Consider the following 23,448-nt stretch of genomic DNA (forward strand, 5'->3'; position numbering starts at 1 on the left):
ATAACACGCAATCAAAAAGACGTATATAAATATATATGGTACCGCTGAAAACGACATCTTGTCCCGCAAAAAATGAGTGGGCACACAGCATCATCAGCAAAAAAATACAAAAGTTAAAATCCTCAGAATAAAGTGATGCAAAAATAATTATTTTTTCTATAAAATAGTTTTTATCGTATAAAAGCGCAAAACATAAAAAAATGATATAAATGAGATATCTCTGTAATCGTACTGACCCGAAGAATAAAACTGCTTTATAAATTTTACCAAACACGGTATAAACGCCTCCCCCAAAAGAAGTTCATGAATAGCTGGTTTTTGGTCATTCTGCCTCACAAAAATCGGAATAAAAAGCGATAAAAAAAATTCACGTGCCCGAAAATGTTACCAATAAAAACGTTAACTCGTCCCGCAAAAAACAAGACATCACATGACTCTGTAGACTCAAATATGGAAAAATTATAGGTCTCAAAATGTGATAACGCAAAAAATATTTTTTGCAATAAAAAGCATCTTTCAGTGTGTGACGGCTGCCAATCATAAAAATCCGCTAGATAACCCGCTATAAAAGTAAATCATACCCCCCTTCATCACCCCCTTAGTTAGGGAAAAATAAAAACATTTTAAAAATATTTTAAAAAGTATTTATTTCCATTTTACTATTAGGGTTAGGGCTATGGTTAGGGCTAGGGTTAGGGCTAGGGTTAGGGCTAGGGTTAAGGCTACAGTTAGGGTTGGGGCTAAAGTTAGGGTTAGGGTTGGGGCTAAAGTTAGGGTTAGGGTTTGGATTACATTTACGGTTGGGATTAGAGTTAGGGGTGTGTCTGGGTTAGAGGTGTGGTTAGGGTTACCATTGGGATTAGGGTTAGGGGTGTGTTTGCATTAGGGTTTTATTTATAATTAGGGGGTTTCCACTGTTTAGGCACATCAGGGGCTCTCCAAACGCGACATGGCGTCCGATCTCAATTCCAGCTAATTCTGCGTTGAAAAAGTAAAACAGTGCTCCTTCCCTTCCGAGCTCTCCCGTGTGCCCAAACAGGGGTTTACCCCAACATATGGAGTATCAGCGTACTCAGGACAAATTGGACAACAACTTTTGGGGTCCAATTTCTCCTGTTACCCATGGGAAAATACAAAACTGGGGGCTAAAAATAATTTTTGAGGGAAAAAAAGATTTTTTATTTTCACGGCTCTGCGTTATAAACTGTAGTGAAACACTTGGGAGTTCAAAGTTCTCACAACACATCTAGATAAGTTCCTTGGGGGGTCTAGTTTCCAATATGGGGTCACTTGTGGGGGGTTTCTACTGTTTAGGTACATTAGGAGCTCTGCAAGCGCAATATGACGCCTGCAGACCAATCCATCTAAGTCTGCATTCCAAATGATGCTCTTTCTCTTCCGAGCTCTGCCATGCGCTCAAACGGTGGTTCCCCCCACATATCGGGTATCAGCGTACTCAGGACAAATTGGACAACAACATTTAGGGTCCAATTTCTCCTGTTACCCTTGGAAAAATACAAAACTGGGGGCTAAAAAATAATTTTTGTGGGAAAAAATTTTCGTTTTATTTTTACGTCTCTGCATTATAAACTTCTGTGAAGCCCTTGGTGGGTCAAAGTGCTCACCACACATCCAGATAAGTTCCTTAGGGGGTATACTTTCCAAAATGGTGTCACTTGTGGGGGGTTTCTACTGTTTAGGTACATTAGGGGCTCTGCAAATGCAATGTGATGCGTCCAGACCATTCCATCTAAGTCTGCATTCCAAATGGCGCTCCTTCCCTTCCGAGCCCTCCCATGCGCCCAAACGGTGGTTTTCCCCCTCATATGGGGTATCATCATACTCAGGACAAATTGGACAACAACTTTTGGGGTCCAATTTCTCCTGTTACCCTCGAAAAAATACAAAACTGGGGGCTAAAAAATAATTTTTGTGGGAAAAAATGTTCATTTTATTTTTACGGCTCTGCATTATAAACTTCTGTGAAGCCCTTGGAGGGTCAAAGTGCTCACCACACATCCAGATAAATTCCTTATGGGGTCTACTTTCCAAAATGGTGTCACTTGTGGGGGTTTTCAATGTTTAGGCACATCAGTGGCTCTCCAAATGCAACATGGCGTCCTGTTATGTTAACCAATTCAGTAACACAATGGACATAGCGGTCAGAACACATACAGTGATCTGACAAACACCCAAAATTAAAGAACGAGCTCTGAGACGTGGGAACTCTGCAGACCGCAATCCCTGATCCTATCAAACCACACTAAAGGCAGCCGTGGAGCGCTCCTGACCAGAACCTAGGCGCCTCGTCACAGCCTGAGAAACTAGCTATTCCTGAAGATAGAAAAATAAGCCTACCTTGCCTCAGAGAAATTCCCCAAAGGAAAAGGCAGCCCCCCACATATAATGACTGTGAGTAAGATGAAAACACAAACATAGAGATGAAACAGATTTAGCAAAGTGAGGCCCGACTAGCTGAATAGAACGAGGATAGGGAAGATAACTTTGCGGTCAGCACAAAAACCTATAAATAACCACGCAGAGGGGACAAAAAGACCCTCCGCACCGACTAACGGTACGGAGGTCGTCCCTCTGCGTCTCAGAGCTTCCAGCAGGCGAGAAAAAACCAATAAAGCAAGCTGGACTGAAAAATAGCAACAAAATAACAAAAGCAAAACTTAGCTTTGCAGAGCAGCAGGCCACAGGAATGATCCAGGGAAAAAACCAGTCCAACACTGGAACATTGACAGGAAGCATGGATCAAAGCATCAGGTGGAGTTAAGTAGAGAAGAAGCTAACGAGCTCACCAGATCACCTGAGGGAGAAAACTCAGAAGCTGCAGTACCACTTTCCTCCACAAACGGAAGATCCCAGAGAGAATCAGCCGAAGTACCACTTGTGACCACAGGAGTGAACTCTGCCACAGAATTCACAACAGTACCCCCCCTTGAGGAGGGGTCACCGAACCCTCACCAGAGCCCCCAGGCCGACCAGGATGAGCCACATGAAAGGCACGAACAAGATCGGGAGCATGGACATCAGAGGCAAAAACCCAGGAATTATCTTCCTGAGCATAACCCTTCCATTTAACCAGATACTGGAGTTTCCGTCTTGAAACACGAGAACTGTGTCCAGTTTTGGGCACCGGTGCTCAGGAAGGATATAATGGAACTAGAGAGAGTACAAAGGAGGGCAACAAAATTAATAAAGGGGATGGGAGAACTACAATACCCAGATAGATTAGCGAAATTAGGATTATTTAGTCTAGAAAAAAAGACGACTGAGGGGCGATCTAATAACCATGTATAAGTATATAAGGGGACAATACATATATCTCGCTGAGGATCTGTTTATACCAAGGAAGGTGACGGTCACAAGAGGGCATTCTTTGCGTCTGGAGGAGAGAAGGTTTTTCCACCAACATAGAAGAGGATTCTTTACTGTTAGGGCAGTGAGAATCTGGAATTGCTTGCCTGAGGAGGTGGTGATGGCGAACTCAGTCGAGGGGTTCAAGAGAGGCCTGGATGTCTTCCTTAAGCAGAACAATATTGTATCATACAATTATTAGGTTCTGTAGAAGGACGTAGATCTGGGGATTTATTATGATGGAATATAGGCTGAACTGGATGGACAAATGTCTTTTTTCGGCCTTACTAACTATGTTACTATGAGAATCCAAAATCTTCTCCACAATATACTCCAATTCCCCCTCCACCAAAACCGGGGCAGGAGGCTCAACAGATGGAACCATAGGTGCCACGTATCTCCGCAACAATGACCTATGGAATACGTTATGTATGGAAAAAGAATCTGGAAGGGTCAGACGAAAAGACACAGGATTAAGAACCTCAGAAATCCTATACGGACCAATAAAATGAGGTTTAAACTTAGGAGAGGAAACCTTCATAGGAATATGACGAGAAGATAACCAAACCAGATCCCCAACACGAAGTCGGGGACCCACACGGCGTCTGCGATTAGCGAAACGTTGAGCCTTCTCCTGGGACAAGGTCAAATTGTCCACTACCTGAGTCCAAATCTGCTGCAACCTGTCCACCACAGTATCCACACCAGGACAGTCCGAAGACTCAACCTGTCCAGAAGAGAAACGAGGATGGAACCCAGAATTGCAGAAAAACGGTGAAACCAAGGTAGCCGAGCTGGCCCGATTATTAAGGGCGAACTCAGCCAAAGGCAAAAAGGACACCCAGTCATCCTGATCAGCAGAAACAAAGCACCTCAGATATGTTTCCAAGGTCTGATTGGTTCGCTCGGTCTGGCCATTAGTCTGAGGATGGAAAGCCGAGGAAAAAGACAAGTCAATGCCCATCCTACCACAAAAGGCTCGCCAAAACCTCGAAACAAACTGGGAACCTCTGTCAGAAACAATATTCTCTGGAATGCCATGCAAACGAACCACATGCTGGAAGAACAAAGGCACCAAATCAGAGGAGGAAGGCAATTTAGACAAGGGTACCAGATGGACCATCTTAGAAAAGCGATCACAGACCACCCAAATGACTGACATCTTTTGAGAAACGGGAAGGTCAGAAATAAAATCCATAGAGATATGTGTCCAAGGCCTCTTTGGGACCGGCAAGGGCAAATGCAACCCACTGGCACGAGAACAGCAGGGCTTAGCCCGAGCACAAATCCCACAGGACTGCACAAAAGTACGCACATCGCGCGACAGAGAGGGCCACCAAAAGGATCTAGCCACTAACTCTCTGGTACCAAAGATTCCAGGATGACCAGCCAACACCGAACAATGAAGTTCAGAGATAAGTCTATTCGTCCACCTATCAGGGACAAACAATTTTGTCCGCTGGGCAACGATCAGGTTTATTAGCCTGAAATTTTTGCAGCACCCGCCGCAAATCAGGGGAGATGGCAGACACAATTACTCCTTCCTTGAGGATACCCGCCGGCTCAGATAAGCCCGGAGAGTCGGGTACAAAACTCCTAGACAGAGCATCCGCCTTCACATTTTTAGAGCCCGGAAGGTACGAAATCACAAAGTCAAAACGGGCAAAAAACAACGACCAACGAGCTTGTCTAGGATTCAAGCGCTTGGCAGACTCGAGATAAGTCAAGTTCTTATGATCAGTCAATACCACCACGCGATGCTTAGCTCCTTCAAGCCAATGACGCCACTCCTCGAATGCCCACTTCATGGCCAGCAACTCTCGGTTGCCCACATCATAATTTCGCTCAGCAGGCGAAAACTTCCTGGAAAAGAAAGCGCATGGTTTCATCACTGAGCAACCTGAACCTCTCTGTGACAAAACAGCCCCTGCTCCAATCTCAGAAGCATCAACCTCGACCTGGAACGGAAGAGAAACATCTGGTTGACACAACACAGGGGCAGAAGAAAAACGACACTTCAACTCTTGAAAAGCCTCCACAGCAGCAGAAGACCAATTGACCACATCAGCACCCTTCTTGGTCAAATTGGTCAATGGTTTAGCAATACTAGAAAAATTGCAGATGAAGCGACGATAAAAATTAGCAAAGCCCAGGAACTTTTGCAGACTTTTCAGAGATGTCGGCTGAGTCCAATCATGGATGGCTTGGACCTTAACAGGATCCATCTCGATAGTAGAAGGGGAAAAGATGAACCCCAAAAATGAAACCTTCTGCACACCAAAGAGACACTTTGATCCCTTCACAAACAAAGAATTAGCACGCAGGACCTGAAAAACCGTTCTGACCTGCTTCACATGAGACTCCCAATCATCCGAGAAGATCAAAATGTCATCCAAGTACACAATCAGGAATTTATCCAGGTACTCTCGGAAGATGTCATGCATAAAGGACTGAAACACTGATGGAGCATTGGCAAGTCCGAATGGCATCACGAGATACTCAAAATGACCCTCGGGCGTATTAAATGCAGTTTTCCATTCATCGCCCTGCTTAATTCGCACCAGATTATACGCACCACGAAGATCTATCTTTGTGAACCAACTAGCCCCCTTAATCCGAGCAAACAGATCAGATAACAATGGCAAGGGGTACTGAAATTTAACCGTGATCTTATTTAGAAGGCGGTAATCTATACAAGGTCTCAGCGAACCATCCTTCTTGGCTACAAAAAAGAACCCTGCTCCTAATGGCGACGATGACGGGCGAATATGCCCCTTCTCCAGGGATTCCTTCACATACCTGCGCATAGCGGTGTGCTCAGGCACGGACAAATTAAACAATCGACCTTTTGGGAATTTACTACCAGGAATCAAATTGATAGCACAATCACAATCCCTATGCGGAGGTAGGGTATCGGACTTGGGCTCATCAAATACATCCCGGTAATCAGACAAGAACTCTGGGACCTCAGAAGGGGTGGATGATGAAATTGACAGAAATGGAACATCACCATGTACCCCCTGACAACCCCAGCTGGAAACCGACATGGATTTCCAATCTAATACTGGATTATGGACTTGTAGCCATGGCAACCCCAAAACGACCACATCATGCAGATTATGCAACACCAGAAAGCGAATATCCTCCTGATGTGCAGGAGCCATGCACATGGTCAGCTGCGTCCAGTACTGAGGCTTTTTCTTGGCCAAAGGCGTAGCATCAATTCCTCTCAATGGAATAGGACACTGCAAGGGCTCCAAGAAAAACCCACAACGCTTAGCATACTCCAAGTCCATCAAATTCAGGGCAGTGCCTGAATCCACAAATGCCATGACAGAATACGGTGACAAAGAGCAGATCAAGGTAACGGACAGAAGAAATTTTGACTGTACCGTACCAATGGTGGCAGACCTAGCGAACCGCTTAGAGCGCTTAGGACAATCAGAGATGGCATGAGTGGAATCACCACAGTAGAAACACAGACCATTCAGACGTCTGTGTTCATGCCGTTCAACTCTGGACAAAGTCCTATCGCACTGCATAGGCTCAGGTTTAAGCTCAGGTAATACCGCCAAATGGTGCACAGATTTACGCTCACGCAAGCGTCGACCGATCTGAATGGCCAAAGACATAGATTCATTCAGACCATCAGGCATAGGAAATCCCACCATGACATCTTTAAGGGCTTCAGAGAGACCCTTTCTGAAAATCGCTGCGAGCGCAGCTTCATTCCATTGAGTGAGTACAGACCATTTTCTAAATTTTTGACAGTATACCTCTATCTCATCCTGACCCTGACACAAAGCCAGCAAATTTTCTCTGCCTGATCCACTGAATTGGGCTCATCGTACAGCAATCCGAGCGCCAGGAAAAACGCATCAATATTACTTAATGCAGGATCTCCCGGCGCAAGAGAAAATGCCCAATCCTGAGGGTCGCCACGCAAAAAAGAAATAATAATTCTCACTTGTTGAGCTGGGTCACCAGAGGAGTGAGGTTTCAAAGCCAAAAAAAGTTTGCAATTATTTTTGAAATTCACAAACTTGACTCTATCACCATAAAACAAATCAGGAATAGGAATTCTTGGTTCTAACATAGGCTTCTGAACCACCAAATCTTGAATCTTTTGCACATTTATAACGAGATTATCCATTGAAGAGCACAGACCCTGAATCTCCATGTCCACACCTGTGTCCTGAACCACCCAAATGTCTAGGGGGAAAAAAAAGACAAAACACAGTGCAAAGAAAAAAAAATGGTCTCAGAACTTCTTTTTTCCCTCTATTGAGAATCATTAGCACTTATGGCTTCCTGTACTGTTATGTTAACCAATTCAGTAACACAATGGACATAGCGGTCAGAACACATACAGTGATCTGACAAACCCCCAAAATTAAAGAACGAGCTCTGAGACGTGGGAACTCTGCAGACCGCAATCCCTGATCCTATCAAACCACACTAAAGGCAGCCGTGGAGCGCTCCTGACCAGAACCTAGGCGCCTCGTCACAGCCTGAGAAACTAGCTATTCCTGAAGATAGAAAAATAAGCCTACCTTGCCTCAGAGAAATTCCCCAAAGGAAAAGGCAGCCCCCCACATATAATGACTGTGAGTAAGATGAAAACACAAACATAGAGATGAAACAGATTTAGCAAAGTGAGGCCCGACTAGCTGAATAGAACGAGGATAGGGAAGATAACTTTGCGGTCAGCACAAAAACCTATAAATAACCACGCAGAGGGGACAAAAAGACCCTCCGCACCGACTAACGGTACGGAGGTCGTCCCTCTGCGTCTCAGAGCTTCCAGCAGGCGAGAAAAAACCAATAAAGCAAGCTGGACTGAAAAATAGCAACAAAATAACAAAAGCAAAACTTAGCTTTGCAGAGCAGCAGGCCACAGGAATGATCCAGGGAAAAAACCAGTCCAACACTGGAACATTGACAGGAAGCATGGATCAAAGCATCAGGTGGAGTTAAGTAGAGAAGAAGCTAACGAGCTCACCAGATCACCTGAGGGAGAAAACTCAGAAGCTGCAGTACCACTTTCCTCCACAAACGGAAGATCCCAGAGAGAATCAGCCGAAGTACCACTTGTGACCACAGGAGTGAACTCTGCCACAGAATTCACAACAGCGTCCCATCTCAATTCCTGTCAATTTTGCATTGAAAAGTCAAACGGCGCTCCTTCCCTTCCGAGCTCTCCCATGCGCCCAATCAGTGGTTTACCCCCACATATGGGGTATCAGCGTACTCAGGACAAATTGTACAACAACTTTGTGGTCCAATTTCGTCTCTTACCCTTGGGAAAATAAAATATTGGGGGCAAAAATATGATTTTTGTGAAAAAATATGATTTTTTATTTTTACGGTTCTGCATTATAAACTTCTGTGAAGCACTTGGTGCGTCAAAGTGCTCACCACACTTCTAGATAAGTTCCTTAGGGGGTCTACTTTCCAAAATGGTGTCACTTGTGGGGTTTCAATGTTTAGGCACATCAGTGGCTCTCCAAACGCAACATGGTGTCCAATCTCAATTCCTGTCAGTTTTGCATTGAAAGTCAAATTGCCCTCCTTCGCTTCCGAGCTCTGTCATGCGCCCAAACAGTGGTTTACCCCCACATATGGGGTATCAGCATACTCAGGACAAATTGTACAACAACGTTTGGGGTCCATTTTCTCCTGTTACCCTTGGTGAAATAGTAAAATAAAACAAATTGGAGCTGAAGTAAATTTTTTGTGAAAAAAAAGTTATATGTTGATTTTTATTTAAACATTCCAAAAATTCCTGAGAAACACCTGAAGGGTTAATAAACTTTTTGAATGTGGTTTTGAGCACCTTGAGGGGTGAAGTTTTTAGAATGGTGTCACACTTGGGTATTTTCTATCATATAGACCCCTCAAAATGACTTCAAATGAGATGTGGTCCCTTAAAAAAAATGGAGTTGTAAAAATGAGAAATTGCTAGTCAACTTTTAACCCTTATAACTCCCTAACAAAAAAAAATTTTGATTCCAAAATTGTGCTGATGTAAAGTAGACATGTGGGAAATGTTACTAATTAAGTATTTTGTGTGACATATCTCTGTGATTTAATTGCATAAAAATTCAAATTTGGAAAACTGTGACATTTTCAAAATTTTTGCCAAATTTCCATTTTTTTCACAAATAAACGCAGGTAATATCAAAGAAATTTTACCACTGTCATGAAGTACAATATGTTTTGAGAAAACAGTGTCAGAATCACCAGGATCCGTTGAAGCGTTTCAGAGTTACAACCTCATGAAAGGACAGTGGTCAGAATTGTAAAAAGTGGCCTGGTCATTGACGTGCAAACCACCCTTGGAGGTAAAGGCGTTAAATAAAATAGCTATACCGTTATTATGTAAAACCTCTACACAAGGACAATATAATAATGCTATCATTATCACCTATTACTACCAGTTGTTTACTGTTTAACACCACCTCAATGTCACTAAGTAAAAAATACTATACAACCTTATACAGTTGGGAAAATAAGTATTTGATACACTGCTGATTTTGCAAGTTTTCCCACCTCAAAGAATGGAGAGGTCTGTAATTTTTGTCTTAGATACATACACTACCGTTCAAAAGTTCAAAAGTTTAGGGTCACTCACAATTTCCTTATTTTTGAAAGAAATGCATAGCTTTTTTTCCAATGAAGCTAACATTAAATGATTCAGAAATACACTCTATACATTGTTAATGTGCTAAATGACTATTCTATCTGCAAATGTCTGGTTTGTAATGCAACATCTTCATAGGTGTATAGAGGCCCATTGCCAACAACCATCACTACAGTGTTCTTATGGTACTTTGCGTTTGCTAACTGTGTAAGAAGGCTATTGGATGGTTAGAATACCATTAAAAAACCCTTGTGCAAGTATGTTAGCACAGCTGAAAACAGTTTGGCTGATTAGAAAACCTATAAACCTGTCCTTCCTTTGAGCTAGTTGAGAATCTGAAGCATTATATTTGTTGGTTCCATTAAACTTTCAAACTGGCCTGAAAAAAAGAACTTTCATGTGAAACTCAACAGTCTATTCTTGTTCTTAGGAATGAAGGATATTCCATGTGAGAAATTGCCAAGAAACTGAAGATTTCCTACAACAGTGTGTACTACTGGGGTGGCTCAGTGGATAGCACTTGCAGCCTTGCAGCGCTGTTGTCCTGGGTTCTAATCCCACCTTGGACAACATCTGCAAAGAGTTTGTATGTTCTCTCCGTGTTTGTGTGGGTTTCCTCCGGGCACTCCGGTTTCCTCCCACATTCCAAAGACATACTGATAGGGAATTTAGATTGTGAGCCCCATCGGGGACAGTGATGATAATGTGTGCAAACTGTAAAGCGCTGCGGAATTGGTTAGCGCTATATAAAGATTATTATTATTTATTACTACTAATCCCTTCAGAGGAGAGCACAAACAGGCTCTAACCAGAGTAGAAAGAGAAGTGGGAGGCCCCGCTGCACAACTGAGCAACAAGACAAGTACATTAGAGTCTGTAGTTTGAGAAATCAATGCCTCAAAGGTCCCCAACGGAAGCATCATAAAATAGTACATGTAAAACGCGAGTGTCAACGTCTACAGTGAAGAGGTGACTCCAGGATGCTGGGCTTCAGGGCAGAGTGGCAAAGAAAAAGCCATATCTGAGACTGGCAAAAAAGGAAAAGATTAATATGGTCAAAAGAACACAGACATTGGACAGAGGAAGATTGGAAAAAAGTGTCATGGACAGACAAATACAAATTTCAGGTGCTTGGATCACACAAAAGAACATTTGTGAGATGCAGGACAACTGAAAAGATGCTGGAAGAGTGTTTGACTCCATCTGTCAAGCATGGTGGAGGTAGTGTGATGGTCTGGGGTTACTTTGGTGCTGATAAAGTGGGAGATTTGTACAAGGTAAAAGGGATATTGAATAAGGAAGGCTATCGCTCCATTTTGCAATGCCATGCCATACCCTGTGGACAGCGTTTGATTGAAACCAATTTCATTGTCCAACAGTACATTGACTCAAAGCACACCTCCAAATTATGCAAGAACTATTTAGGGAAGAAGCAGGCAGCTGGTATTCTATCTGTAATGGAGTGGCCAGTGCAATCACCAGATCTCAATCCCATTGAGCTGCTGTGGGAGCAGCTTGACCGTATGGTATGCAAAAAGTGCCCATCAAGCCAAACCAACTTGTGGGAGGGGCCTCTGGGAGCATGGGGTGAAATTTCTCCAGATTACCTCAGCAAATTAACTGCTAGAATGGCAAAATGTCTGCAATGTTGTAATTGCTGCAAAGGGAGCATTCTTTGATGAAAGCAAAGTTCGAAGAAGAAAATTATTATGTCAAATAAAAATCTTTTTTACAAATCTTGTCAATATTTGGACTAGATTTTAAATTCATTTGGCAACTCATTTGATTAATAAAAGTATTAGTTTTCATGGAAAACACAAAATTGTCTGGGTGACCCTAAACTTTTGAATGGTAGTAAAGCTATACACATCTCATGAATATGGAGCATCACAACAGTACATTTTATAGTTCCCTAATGCCTATCTCCTGCTGATAAAATAGTTCGGTAATGGACTAAAACACAATGGAATCCTAATGCAAGCTAATTCTATGACAATCCTTAAGTGTTGTCCACATGATCAGTAAATTTCTGTCAGTATTTACATTGCTTTTATTTCATAAGCATATCATTTATTTTTGCGTTTTTCACCCATTGACTTCAATTGAGTCAAATCTGCAGCATAAATGCAGGCATAAAAATGTTTGCGGATTTGCTGAGTTTTTGTTTTGCATCTTACTGGCTTACAATGATTTTTCCCATGCTGTCATCTGTGTGACAGCATGGGAAACAATGGCCCGTGGTTCTTATTGGTGGTAGTGCAACCGCCAGTAAGACCATCAGACAGAATACTGTGGGGTCATGCTGTCAGATGTTAGATAGATGCTGCAGCTGTGACTGTCACCTGCGGTAATGCTACCGCCGATACTGTTGGTCATAGCACCGCGGGTTCATGCTGTCTGGTGACCCTGCAGCTGTGACTGTGACCTGTGACCCACAGGCATGGGCCGATGAGACTACTGCTCCCATCGGGCTACATCTGCTGTCATTGATAACAGTGACAGCAGGTGCCACTCATGGGAAACGTAGTCTCATCTGCCGGAGCCTGTGCTCACAGTTAAAAAAAAAAAAAGTAAAATGACATACACATTCAAATAAAAAATGTATTATACTCACCTAATGCCAAATCCCGATGCCCTCGTCTCCTAGAAATAATGTCAAATAATAAACCACCATATACTCACCTGTTGTCCGCCATATTCCACTTAATCCCAAGTGCCCCACGATGATCTACCCATCTGCCAGTGATACACTGATGGCATTGTATCACTGAGCTGCCGTCAGAGTTCATTGGAGTTCATCAGCTCCGGTGCTCTCACTTACGGCACCGCTGCTTGAGAACTTTCCCACGCAGTAGTGGTGCCATAAGGGAGATCACCGGAGCTGATCAGCTGATGAACTCCGGTGACCTCTCTCATGCCAGCTCAGTGCTATACAATGCGGGAGTAATTACCTCCTGTCAGTGTATAGCCGGCTGTCTTTGAGAGCAGTCACACCACTGATGTGACTGCTCTCAAAGTGATCAGGATCGCCGTGGAACATTGTGGATTATCATATCATCAGACAGGTGAGAAATATTGTGGGTTTCCTCCTGGTACTCCAGCTTCCTCCCACATTCCAAAAGGGAATTTAGATTGTGAGCTCCAACGGGGCAGTGATGATAATATGTGCAAACTGTAAAGCACTACGGAATATGTTAGCGCTATGTAAAAATAAAGATTGTTATTATTTTATTTTTGTTGCAGGAGACGTTGGCTTCAGTGCATTAGATGTTCGGTGAGTATGGTTTAATTAAGATTATTAAAGGAGCTAACATTAAAGGAGCTAACAGAAGCTAACATTAAATGATTCAGAAATACACTCTATATATTATATATATATATATATATATATATATATATATATATATATATGTATATATATATATATATGTTCCCTTAAACCACTTGAGTGTAGCTTTAGCAGTATTCTTAAGGTCATTGTCTTGTTGGAATGTGAACTTATGTCCCAGTCTCAAATCACTGACAGACTGAAACAGGTTTTGCTCAAGAATATCCCTGTATTTTGCATCATCCATCTTCTCCTTGACTTGGACCATTTCCCCTGTCCCTTTTGTCCCAAAACATCCCCATAACATAAACTCAAAAAGAGCCTTACATATTGTGTATATAGGTAAAGTCTGATTTCTGACCACTCTTCCATGAAGGCCACTTCTATGGAGTGGTCGTATGGACAGATACTCCAGTCTCTGATTGGGAAGTCTGCATCTCCTTCAGGGATACCTTTGGACTCTTTTCTGCCTCTCTAATTAATGTCCTCCTTGCCCAGGATTAAATTCTTGTTGGGCAGCCCTCTCTTGGCAGGTTTGTTGTAGTACCACGTTTTTTCCATTTGATGATAATATATTTGATGGTGCTTCGGGGATCCTCAGAGATTGGAATTTTTTTTATAATCTTTTTCAACAACTTTGTTGCTTTTCAACAACTTTGTCTCTGACTTGTTTGGGGACCTCCTTGGTCTTTGTAATGCTGTTTGGTTAATAGTGAATCTTGCTTACTGGTGTTGCAGCCCCTGAAAAGATGTGTAAATACTGACAGACCTCACGACACTTAGATTGCACACAGGTGGACTTCTTTACACTAAGCATGTAGTTTATGAAGGTAATTGCTTGCATCAAAATGTTTGGAGGTTCTAAGCAAAAGGTGTGAATACAAATATACATGCCAATTTTTAGTTATTTGATCCCATAAATGTAATTTATGTATATTTATCTTACTTCACCAACTTAGACTGTTTGATGCTAATGCATCCCGCACAAATCGGATTACAAAAATATTTAAACACAGGTTGTAATGTAACAAAATAGGTAAGAAGTCAAGGGAGTGAATACTTTTGCAAGTCACTGTACATCTACCAATTTGCAACTCACAGCTAAATCTCATATTTGCTTGTGGTTGGCAAAATGCCTTTGTTTTGATAAATTGGTAGCTTTATGATGACAGAAAGAGCTCATCAAAAAATGCTCTTCTAAATTTTCTGGCAAGTGGCTGCCCTCGGAACTGTGGAGAAAGAACCACCCCACTATGGAATGCGCTTTAAGCATGCCTTTTCTATTTATAATTAGCCGTTAACCTCTCTCATTACTAGAAACCTTCATAAGACCCAGCGCTGAGCTGTTAACTAACTTGCTTTAAGATAACGCTGGCCAAAAAATGACCTTGCTATTTAACAGCTAATACATATTTATAGGCCTGCTGAAGATGACCCCAATTGTAGAGTGCTTTATATAGATGTAGTAGGAGTGAGATAAACATCAGTTTAAAAAATAGAAAGTCATTCTCTTGTTGCTATTTTAGATATCATAGAGCCTCCCTGTTGGCTGGATGTCATAATCAGTGTTTAGACTATATATAGTGTAATGACTATCAATAGTATCAGAAGTATCAAAACATTACTACATTTATTAAGGCATCAATTCAGAGAAAAGGAGATTTTGCTTGTTCTGGAAATCTAGTTCTATCAGAACATTTATCAAGACTATTAACTAGGGTTCAGCTAAATGGATCGGACAAATTAAAAAATCTCCGACTTTTGGCAAAGTTGGGTTTCATGAAACCTGACCCGATCCTAGTGTGGGATCGGCCATGAGGTCGGCGATCTGCGCGCAAAAAGTAGTGTTTCGTATGACACTTTCAGCGCCATTTTTCAGCCAATGAAGGAGGACGCAGAGTGATGACATAGCTCTCGGTCCCCACCATCTTAGAGAAGAGCATGACAGTGATTGGCTTGCTTTCTGCGGTGTCACAGGGGCTATAAAGGGGCATGCACGCCGACCGCCATCTTACTTCTGCCGATCTTAGCATAGGGAGAGGTTGCTGCAGCTTTATCAGAAGAAGGGATATAGTTAGGGAGGGAAGATTAACCCCCAAACTGCTTGTGCTGTACTGATTTCCACTGTCCAACACTGTCCATTTTTTTGCAGGGACAGTGGAGTTTATATTTTTGTGCATCAACTCTGTAGCTTATTAGGCTGCCTTATAAGGCTCCCTGATAGCTGCATTGCTGCTTGCACGCTGCTGTGCAAACCAACTGCTTATTTAAAAGCAAAAATCCTGTTGCTCCTTTCTGCACAGTTATCTTGTTTATTTGTCCACACTTTTGTGTGCAGCAGTCCTTTTTATTGCTGCCATACTTTTCCTGAGATCATTGTAGGGAGATTGAAATTGTACTACAGTCCTTGTATTTTTTCATATATCTTCCAGCCACTTTCTGCCACTTACATTGTGTTGTTTTATACACTGGGCCTGAGTTTTGGTTCAGTCTCTCCCCAAAAAAGTGAGATTCAAATTCTCACAAAGTGGATATACAGTACTTCAGTCCTGTTAGTTTGTCGTATATCAGCCAGCCACTTTCTGCCACTTACATTGTGTTGTTTTATACACTGGGCCTGAGTTTTGGTTCAGTCTCCCAAAAAAAAGGGAGATTTAAATTCTCAACAAGTTTATATACACCTTCTACCTTGTTTTACAGTACCATATAACAGTTGTTATTGAGGAAGTCTGGTGGAAGAGCCCGTGGGCGGTGGTTGCCAGCTGGTACTGATGGTGGTGGTGGTGGTGGTGCATCTGGTGGTAGTGGCAAAAGCCCAATAGCACCTAAGGCTGGAGGTCAAATTATTTTGCCCCACCTTCCCCTGCTGACATGTAGCTTGCCTGAAAAATATCTTGCTTTTGGCCACCTCTTACTGACTTCTCCAATTCCTCTATTTGCAGCTGCTGAATGTCCACCATAGGCCATTTTTATACCTCCCTAAATGGGCTGACTCCACCCACAGGGCTGTGGTAAACACCTGGTGCAAGCACCCGTGCGAGTGCCATTTGCCTGGACAGGTGAGTGGGCCCACTCTTGGGCGACGGCACTGGCACAGGGTCCCTCATAGTACAATGAAGTGTCTCTGATGGTGGTGGTGCACAACCAACGTCAGACACACCGTCGTAATATGAGGGGCCCTGTGCCTGTACCGCCGCCCACGAGAGAGTGTTCCCCCCAGCTTGAACAGTGCTCTACCACTTACAATACTTACCTCTCCCTGCTCCACCACTGTGTAGTTTATGCTGTTAAATCCTTTAATGGCACTGCCAATACAAATTTGTTGAAATGATAGATGATAGTTAAAATATACAGGGGCCCTGGCCTCCATTTAGACCAGTTAATACTTTGCGCCTACTACCACTGTTACTCAGCAGAGGAGCCCACCCCTGTACCTAGCTATGCCACCTGTTTATTTATGAACAATTTTTTGGCAGACATTTAGGCCACTTTATTATTTGGGCCTACTAACCGTGTCTGCCTCTCATTACAGTTTTCCTCCACTGAACAAAGCAATGCCACCTCTTTAGTCCTGTTACCAATTTTGAACTTCATTTTGCCTACTTTATTATTTGGGCCTATATCTGTGTTTCCTCCTCAACCTGCCCATTGCCCAGCCACTGCTAGATGAGTCTGATGGTACATTGACCCAGACCACTACATTCCCCTTGCACTCTAAACAGCCAGAATCTGACCCTGCTGAAAGTCAGGTTCCCCTTCTTGCATACTTTACAACCTTACACGGGGACAAAGAGGAAGGTGCAGATGAAAGTGCAGGTTCCTTCATCAGGTGGGGGGGCATACTCATTGGTGACGTCACTGGCATAGGGCCCCTCATAGTACACAAAAGTGTATCTGCCAGTGGGAGGCGCCACCTGCCATCAAACACACCGCCATACTATGAGGGGCCCTGTGCCAGTGCCAATGAGTGGGCCCCCCCCTGCTTGCTCTGGATCACAGCACTTGCAAAGTTGAAATACTTACCTCTCCCTGCTCCACTGCCGTGACGTATTCCGCATTTCCTGGGCCCACGAAAATCTTGAGCCAGCCCTACCACCCCACAACTTTAGCCAAATGACCCCCAGTTTTCAATGCCTAACTATTATTATAAAGTAAATAAAGACTGACAAGCTTAAGTAATAAAAATTGATGTTTTTGGCATTAAAATGGGCACTGTAGGTGTTTTCCTGTCCTCCACTCACTGCCGACTTTGATTCTCCATTGACTTGCATTTGGTTTCGTGTTTCAGTCGGCCCCTGACTTTTCACAATAATCGGCCGATTTCACCCGACCTGACTTTTGACAAAGTCGGGTTTTGCGAAACTCGACTCGATCCGAAAAAAGTAAAAGTCGCTCCACTCTACTATTAACCCTTTCTCCCCGAAGCCTGTTTTCACTTTCCTGACCAGGCCAATTTTTACAATTCTGACCACTGTCACTTTGGGGTCATAACTCTAGAACACTTCAACGGATCCTGCTGATTCTGAGATTATTTTCTCGTGACATATTGTACTTTGATAATGGTAACACTTTTAATTTTTATGCCCTTAAATCAGAGAGTCATATCACACAAAATAGTTAATAAATAACATTTCCAACATGTCTACTTTACCGCAGCACAATTTTGGAAACATCATTTTTTTGTTAGGAAGTTAAAAGGGTTAAAAGTTGACCAGAGATTTCTCATTTTTACAGCAAAATTTGCAAAACCATTTTTTTAGGGACCACCTCACATTTAACCCCTTCATGACCGGGGGATTTTTCGTTTTTCCGTGTTCGTTTTTCACTCCCCTCCTTCCCAGAGCCATAACTTTTTTATTTTTCTGTCAATTTGGCCATGTGAGGGTTTATTTTTTGCGGGACGAGTTGTACTTTTGAACGACATCATTGGTTTTAGCATGTCGTGTACTAGAAAACGGGAAAAAAATTCCAAGTGCGGTGAAATTGCAAAAAAAGTGCAATCACACACTTGTTTTTTGTTTGGCTTTTTTGCTAGGTTCACTAAATGCTAAAAATGACCTGCCATTATGATTCTCCAGGTCATTACGAGTTCATAGACACCAAACATGACTAGATTATTTTTTATCTAAGTGGTGAAAAAAAATTCCAAACTTTGCTAAAAAAAAAAAAAAAAAAAAAAATTGCGCCATTTTCCGATACTCGTAGCGTCTCCATTTTTCATGATCTGGGGTCGGTTGAGGGCTTATTTTTTGCGTGCCGAGATGACGTTTTTAATGATAGCATTTCGGTGCAGATACGTTCTTTTGATCGCCCGTTATTGCATTTTAATGCAATGTCGCGGCGACCAAAAAAACGTAATTCTGGCATTTTGAATTTTTTTAAACTTTTTTTTTAAACTTTTGCCATGCTTCAATAGCCTCCATGGGAGGCTAGAAGCAGGCACAGCACGATCGGCTCTGCTACATAGCAGCGATCTGCTGATCGCTGCTATGTAGCAGAATTGCACGTGTGCTGTGAGCGCCGACCACAGGGTGGCGCTCACAGCGACGGGCAATCAGTAACCATAGAGGTCTCTAGGACCTCTATGGTTACAATGGAGATGCATCGCCGACCCCCGATCATGTGACGGGGGTCGGCGATGACGTCATTTCCGGCCGCCCGGCCGGAAGCGGTAGTTAAATGCCGCTGTCTGCGTTTGACAGCGGCATTTAACTAGTTAATAGGTGCGGGCAGATCGCGATTCTGCCCGCACCTATTACGGGCACATGTCAGCTGTTCAAAACAGCTGACATGTCCCGGCTTTGGTGCGGGCTCACCGCGGAGCCCTGCATCAAAGCAGGGGAGCCGGCATCGGACGGTATAGTACGTCCGATGCCGGTAAGGGGTTAAAGTGACTTTGAGGGACCTATTTGACAGAAAATACCCTAAAATGACACCATTCTAAAGCCTGCACCCCTCAAGGTAATCAAAACCACATTCAATAAGTTTATTAACCCTTCAGGTGCTTCACCGGAATTTTTGGAATGTGGAAGAAAAAAACATTTACTTTTCTTTCACAAAAATTTTCATTTAGACCTAATTTTTTTTTACTTTCGCAAGGGTAACAGGAGAAAATGGACCATACAATTTGTTGTGCCATTTCTTCTGAGCATGCCGATACACCATATATGGGGGAAATCTACTGTTTGGACACACGGCAGGGCTCGAAAGGGAAGGAGCAGTGGATGTTGCTGAGTGAAAATTGGAAACTGCAGCTGCAGTCACCAGTACATTATGCCCCGCTCATGTTTCTGGAGACACGCAAATTAGGTGGGCTCTCATTGCTACAGAAATGCCAACATGTGGGAGCTAAATGCACTCTGGAGCTCAGAAGGGAGGGGGGCATTTGGATTTGGGAGCTCAGAATTTGCTGAATTTCTGTTGGGGAGCGTGAAGCCATTTAGCTTTTCCAAAGCCTTTGTGCCACCAGTAACATGGAAGCCCCCTATATTTCCGTTAACAGACAATGAACCTGAGTGTGGATTTGCTTCTTTTTTTATGGATTGAGTTGAAGCTTTTATTGGGAACATTTTACATAACGTTAGGGATCACATTTATCCATTGCTCTACTCTGAGCACTTTGGGGTTTCATCTAAACCTCTGAGTGACATAACAGATGAAACCCTTGAGGTATCCATTCACTATAATGAGGAAGCAGATTTACTCTGGACTCCGTCTGGCCTGTGTTCAGTGTTGTTCTTTACAGAAATGCACAAAGCTGTGGCCGAAGGCACTTTCATGTAATATTAAAAAGATGGACACTGCCAGAGCACAGGTCCTATTGCAGCCACAATGCCTCCATCTGCCTCATTATAGGGAATCTTCACAGGGGATCTCATATTTCAGAGATTTACACAGAAACCCCGATGAAAGTGCTCAGCGCAGAGCAACGGATAAATGTGCACCAAGCCTTACTGTGATCTTTGGGAGGCAGAATGAAAAAAAATCAAACAACATGTGAAAATTTTTTTTTTTTTTTTTTTTCCGCCATTCCTCGTGTGATATAAGTGATTAGGCGATTTTATTTTTGGGTCGGTGTGATTACAGCGATACTAGATTTATATCGGGTTTATATGTTTGACAGCTGTCACATATTAAAAGATGCTTTTTATTGAGAAAACTAGTTTTTGCATCGTCATTAGGGTTGAGCGATACCGTCCGATATTTGAAAGTATCGGTATCGGATGGTATCGGCCGATATCCGAAAAATATCGGATATCGCCGATACCGATATCTGATACCAATACAAGTCAATGGGACACAAATATCGGAAGGTATCCGTAATGGTTCCCAGGGTCTGAAGAAGAGGGAACTCTCCTTCAGGCCCTGGGATCCATATTAATGTGTAAAATAAAGAATAAAAATAAAAAATATTGATATACTTACCCTCGGACGGGCCCTGGCTGTCACCGCTGCAATCGCCATGCTTTTCTTCCTAAGAATGAGCGCTTTAATGACCTTCGATGACGTCGCGGCTTGTGATTGGTCGCTGAGCGGTCATGTGACCGCTTACGCGACCAATCACAAGCCGCGACGTCATCGAAGGTCCTTAACGCGCTCATTCTTAGGAATAAGCGTGTTAATAATGACCGCATGACCGCTCAGCGACCAATCACAAGCCGCGACGTCATCGAAGGTACTTAACAAGCTCATTCAAAGGAAGGAAAACATGGCGATTGCAGCGGTGACAACCAGGGCCCATCCGAGGGTAAGTATATCAATATTTTTTATTTTTATTCTTTATTTTACACATTAATCTAAATCCCGATACCGATTCCCGATATCACAAAAATATCGGAACTCGGTATCGGAATTCCGATACCGCAAATATTGGCCGATACCCGATACTTGCGGTATCGGAATGCTCAACACTAGTCGTCATGTTTTGAGAGCTATAATGTTTTCAGATTTTGGCTGACTCATGTGAGGGCTTGTTTTTTGCAGGACGAGCTGACGTTTTTATTGGTACAATTTCTGGGTACGTGCCATTTTTATAATCATTTTTTGTTCCAATAATTTTTATTAGACTTTTACCTTTAACTGGGAAGGTAAAGAAAACAGGAAAGGAAGGGGAGGAAGGGGAGGGGATAAAATGAGGAAAGAAAATAAACCCCTAACGGTAGGGGAAAAGAGCAGGTTTACATACATGTATAAATTCACATATTTGCGGTAACATTTTAGTCAATATATTTATATTAATAAACAAAATGTAGTAATCTGGCGCTCAGTGAGAAAATAGCACCTGCTCTGTGTGGGTACATTAGTATGACCCGTAACAACAAATAGATAGTTCGGAATATGAAAAGGATATAAATAGTAGTACCTAAACAAGCTATTCGATAAATTACTAAATTATGAAATATGTGCGGGGTTTAAGGGAATATTTCATTCCAACGTGCCCATTTCCTGTCGAACCTCCCCAGATTGCCAGTGACTCTAGCAAACTTGTCCTCGTAGGACCTATGGAGCATAAGGGTATCTATGATATTTTGTAGAGTTGGAACTTTATAATCATTTTTTGATTGCTTTCTATTCTGATTTTTGGGAGACAGAAGGAACAAAAATCAGCAATTCAGGAATTACTTCTTTTTTTAAATACCATTCTGCCTGTGGTAAAATTGATGAGGCTGCTTTATTCTTTGGGTCAGTATGATTACAGTGGTACCACAAATATATGTTTTTTTATGTTTTGGCGCTTTTACACAATTAAAACTATTTTAGAGAAAAAATAATTATTTTTTGCATCGCTTTATTCTGAGAGCTATAACTTTTTTATTTTTCTGCTGATGGAGATGTAGGGTGGCTCCTTTTTGAGGGACAAGATGACGTTTTCAGCGGTATTATTTTTATTTGCATCCATCTTTTTGATCGCGTTTTATTGCACTTTTTGTTCAGTGGTATGATGATAAAACATTGTTTTATATAACATAGTTTTATAGAGCGGGTGGTTACGGACGCGGCAATACCAACTTTTATTGTTTATTTTTTTATTAGCATAAATAAATGTATTTATTGGAAAAATATTTAATATTATTTTTTTTCTTTATTTTGGAATTTAAAAAAAAATATTTTTACACATTCTAATATTTTCTTTAATTTTTTTTTACATTGTCCCAGGATGGGACATCACTATATAATGTCAGATCGCTGATCTGACACTTTGCGCGACTGAGTATCATATCACCGATCTGACAGGCAGGGAAGAAGGCATGCCAGTGCCTTCTCTCAGCAGGTGCCCACAAGGCATCTTCCTGCAGGACCCGGAAGTACCTTGCAGCCATCTTGGTGCCAAGGAAACCATTAGGCCAATGTAATTGTATCGCGATGTACTGAAGGAGGTTTTGAAGGGAGACCCCTCCCTGCGCGATGCTTCTCTACGCTGCTATCGCTACTGACAGCGGCATCAGAGAGGGTTATATGCCTGCGATTGGTGCTAGCACCGATCGTGAGCATTGCTGCGGGGTGTCAGCTGTCGCATACAGCTGACTCCCACACCCGATCGCCACTGCACTCAGCATGAGGCCGCACGATCAGTGTGCCGTACTAATGCTGCAGTTTGCGGGAATGCAATTCCTGCAGAGCAGTACTAGTATGGTGCATGTGGGGAAGGGGTTTTAATAGTGTTTCTAACTATTGTTAATTTTGGATTGCTAAATATGTCGAATGTTTTAATTTTCTCATAGTGTACAGTATACTACATTTTCATATTTGTTGGATGAAGCTTTATTCACATGTCCATGATTACTTTGAGTCTGCAAAAAAAAAATAATTTATGAACTAATCAGTTTTTCATTAATCTGCATCTTATGTGTCCAATTTTTTATCATATTTGTGTCATCTGTTTTGCTTTTACGTCAAAAAAATCAAAAAGAGGTTTCCCAAATTTTCACAACTGGCCAGTGAAAAACTGCCAGTGCATGAATGTGTGAGGAGAACCGGGCCATGGGTACCTGTCATATGCCGGGTCCGGAACTGTCGGGGCTGTCTCCTCTGTCGTACGGGGGAAGGAGTAAGTGACAGGACAGACCTTTGCATACGGAAAAAGGGGGTGTGGCTAAGCGGTAACAGCCAC

Source organism: Ranitomeya imitator, chromosome 6 (assembly GCF_032444005.1).
Source record: "Ranitomeya imitator isolate aRanImi1 chromosome 6, aRanImi1.pri, whole genome shotgun sequence".
NCBI classification, from domain to species: domain Eukaryota; kingdom Metazoa; phylum Chordata; class Amphibia; order Anura; family Dendrobatidae; genus Ranitomeya; species Ranitomeya imitator.